Raw genomic sequence first — 3,948 nt, forward strand, 5'->3', positions numbered from 1 at the left:
GGAAACAGTGAATGGCCTAATCACTCCACCATTCTGCACAATACCATGACTCTGGCTCTATAAAAAAGGGCCTGTGTCTTGTCAGGACATGAACTCTTGGCACAAAGGACTGAACATTAACCAAACAGCTCAGGGAAAGTGCCTGGCACACAGAGGACTCCACACATGCTACCTGTTCTCACTCCCCTCAGGTCTTTCTTCCTGCAGTTGCAGGGTGATGGGTATCTGGGGCTGACAGTCCTTGTTGCTCTTGCTCTCATCATTCTCCAGGCCCCTCTCTGTCGTAGGACCCATCTGACTTCTGGAAGACCCTGTACAGGTCACTACATGTGCAGTGGGAGGAACCTGGACACAGATTGGTCCAGTCACCTGTCACAGGCCCCTGACAGTGAGCCAGAGACAGAATTAGGAGTTTGTGATGCAGACACCTTTACCAAACCACTGGCCTTAGGGTCTTTGAGGGAATTGAATAAGATCTTCTAAGTCGGAAAAAAACACAATATCAATAGTTTCAGAAGATGGCGGCATAGATAAACACCAGAGGCTGCTGCCTCACACAACCACTTCAAAAATACAACTAAAAGATGGAACGGACATCATCCAGAACCACAGGAAGGCTGGCTGAGTGGAAATTCTATAACTAGAAGGAAAGAGAAAAGCATACTGAGACTCAGGGGAGGTGTGGTGTGGAAGTAAAATATAAAGGTGCGGAGGTGCATGCGGAGATGGCTGGCGGCTGAGGTCACGATTGTCTTTTTCAATCGGGAGGAAGTCTCAGGCTCTGAGCTCCAGTTCCTGGCGAGTCTCTGGGGACCCAGACTCATAAGGGAGAAACGGGACTGTATGGCATCAGTCGGAACTTGAAGGCAGCTTTCTCTGAGGCACTCGCAGCGATTGCCGGGGCCTCTGAGGACAGGACTGAGAGCAGCCATACTGCTCGCTCCACCCACCCAGTTGATCCCCTGGGGCTCTGCCCCACCCAAGCTGTGCACGGAGGCATTTGCATATGAAAGGCCTGGCCCTGTGAAATGTGAAAATTACTTAACAAACTGCAGCTGCCCAAGGCCCCAGGGCAACTTGCATTGCTTTACAGCTGGCTTCGGCAGGGTAGCCTCAGGCAGAGGCTAGATTAGCACCTCCTTAGATCCAAGAGCCAGTGTACCCAGTGGTCAGAGTGGGACCATCCAATTATAACTCCGCAGATCCATAAGGGACACACTCAGGGGGCAGACTCAGTGAGCACCAAAGCCCCAATGAAGCAAGTCTTGCCCCTTAAGGGTGTCTTCAGCACAGAAGTTCTCCCACTGTAGACACAGCTGATTCTCACAGCCAATTGGCCTGGAGGTCAAATCCTCCCAGTGTTACCTATAACAATCAAGGATTAACTACAAGACTGTGCACAAAGACCACAAGGGGCGCACCAAGGGTGTCTACCTCAGGTAATTGGGGAGGCTAAGCCACTGGGCCCTAGAGGACACTTAGCACAGAAAACCACTTTATCAACACAGGGAAGCATAAAAAATGCCAAGACAAAGAAACAGGACACAAATGACAGAAATGGAGGAAAGCAAACTACTGGATATAGAGTTCAAAACCACACTTTTAAGGTTTTTCAAGAACTTTCTAGAAACCACCAATAAATGTAGTGAGATCCTCAAAAAATCTAGTGAGACCCTCGATGTTGTGATAAAGGGCCAACTAGAAATTAAGCATACACTGACTCAAATACAGAATATTATACAGACTCCTAACAGCAGACCAGAGGATCGCAAGAATCAAGTCAAAGATTTGAAATGTGAAGAAGCAAAAAACACCCAACCGGAAAAGCAAAATGAAAAAAGAATCCAAAAATACGAAGATAGTGTAAGGAGCCTCTGGGACAGCTTCAAGCATACCAACATCCGAATTATAGGGGTGCCAGAAGAAGAGAGTTAGCAAGATATTGAAAACCTATTTGAAGAAATAATGACAGAAAACTTCCCCTACCTGGTGAAAGAAATAGACTTACAAGTCCAGAAAGCGCAGAGAACCCCAAACAAAAGGAATCCAAAGAGGACCACACCAAGACACATCATAATTAAAATACCAAGAGCAAAAGACAAGAGAAAATCTTAAAAGCAGCAAGAGAAAGAAAGTCAATTACCTATAAGGGAGTACCCATACGACTGTCAGCTGACTTCTCAACAGAAACTTTGCAGGCCAGAAAGGAGTGGCAAGAAATATTCAAAGTGACGAATGCCAAGAACCTACAACCAAGATTACTTTATCCAGCAAAGTTATCATTCAGAATTGAAGGTCAGATAATGAGCTTCACAGATAAGAAAAAGCTAAAGGAGTTCATCACCACCAAACCAGTATTATATGAAATGCGGAAAGGTATCCGTTAAGAAGAGGAAGAAGAAGAAAAAAGGTAAAGATACAAATTATGAACAACAAATACACATCTATCAACAAGTGAATCTAAACATCAAGTGAATAAATAATCTGATGAACAGAATGAAGTGGTGATTATAATAGATTCAGAGACATAGAAAGGGAATGGACTGACTATTCTTGGGAGGGAAAGGGGTGTGGGGGATGCGGGAAGAGACTGAACAAAAATCGTGCACCTATGGATGAGGACAGTGGGTGGGGAGTGAGGGGGGAGGGTGGGGTGGGAACTGGGAGGAGGGGAGTTACGGGGGGGAAAAAGAGGAACAAATGTAATAATCTGAACAATAAATATTTAATTTAAAAAAAAAAGATCTTCTAAGTCAGTGATTCTCAACTTTGACTTTGCATTAGATTCATCTGGGAAGCTTTTATTTTTATTTTTTTGCTGCCAAAAGCTTTATTGTCTCATTTGATCCAATGCATGGGAGAGGGCTCCAGGGTGGTTAAAGGAATGGCTAGTAGTTTTGGGAAGAGGCTCAGGTAAAAGCCAGAGACGCCGGGCAGGGTGGGGGGGGGGGATGCAGCGGGGGCCTCGGAAAGGCCTCTGGGCTCCAAAGGCTCCTAGCCATGCTTGAGGGTGAGCTTCTCGAAGAGATACTCGCCCAGCACAGCCTGAGGGCAGCCAGCCTGCGGATGTTAGTCAGGTGGTCTCCCATCTTCTTGATGCGTTTCACCTCTTCATCCAGTAAGTGGTTCTTCAGGAAGTCACAGAGATGAGGGTCTGCACGGGTAGAACCCAGGGCAGGCAGCTCCAAAAGGGCCTGGTTCAGGTTCTTCTCCAAGGCCAGGGCGGCTTCCATGGCGTCCTGAACTTTGCCCCACTCATCCTGGGAAGTTTTCTGCACGTCCTGGAAGAGAATGCCATTGCCACACATGTTTTGCAACTTTAAGAGATGCTCAGCGCCCTCGCGCTTCTTCTCCACCAACTCACGGAAGAAGTGGCCCACGCCCTCCAGAGCCACATTGTGGGGTCGAAATAGTAGCCCAGAGAGAGGTAGGTGTAGGAGGCCCGCAGATGCAGGTTGCCCAGGCGATTGACCGCAGCCTTCACCTCGGTGGAGTAATTCTGACGAATTTGGGAGCTCATGGTTGTTCGGCAATAAGGAGTTAAGGTAGAAAAAAACCCGGTGTGTTGGCTGTTCCCAGAGGTGGTCCTGAAGGTGGTGAGTGGATGAGACACAGGAGAGTGGCCAGAGGCTGGAAAAAGGGGCGTCCCTGGGTCTGTTCCGTCCAAACACTGTTGAAGCAAGAGACAGATCCGGGACCTCCGAGTGCGCTGCCTGGGAAGCTTTTAAAAAGCACTAATGTCCAGTTCCCCTTTAGACCAATTAAGTAAAAATCTCTGAGGTGAGGCAAGGCATCTACCTTTTAAAAAGTCCCTTGAGGGCTTTAAGGTGTAGCCTGGGCTAAGAACTATTGAGGTAGGTGAAAAAGTTGATGCCTTGTGAAAGGTGTGGTTCCTGTTCACGATTAAACAAAGCCATGTAGGGCCAGTCCTGGAGGATGGGCCTCTGT

At 47.5% G+C, this 3,948-nt stretch overlaps 1 pseudogene; it reads right to left on the reverse strand.

Moving 5' to 3' along the window:
* Positions 1-2,838: 2,838 nt before the first annotated feature.
* On the reverse strand, positions 2,839-3,712 carry LOC132228189 (ferritin light chain-like; annotated as a pseudogene).
* Positions 3,713-3,948: the final 236 nt, after the last annotated feature.

The sequence above is a fragment of the Myotis daubentonii genome, chromosome 2 (assembly GCF_963259705.1).
Source record: "Myotis daubentonii chromosome 2, mMyoDau2.1, whole genome shotgun sequence".
Classification (NCBI taxonomy): Eukaryota; Metazoa; Chordata; class Mammalia; order Chiroptera; family Vespertilionidae; genus Myotis; species Myotis daubentonii.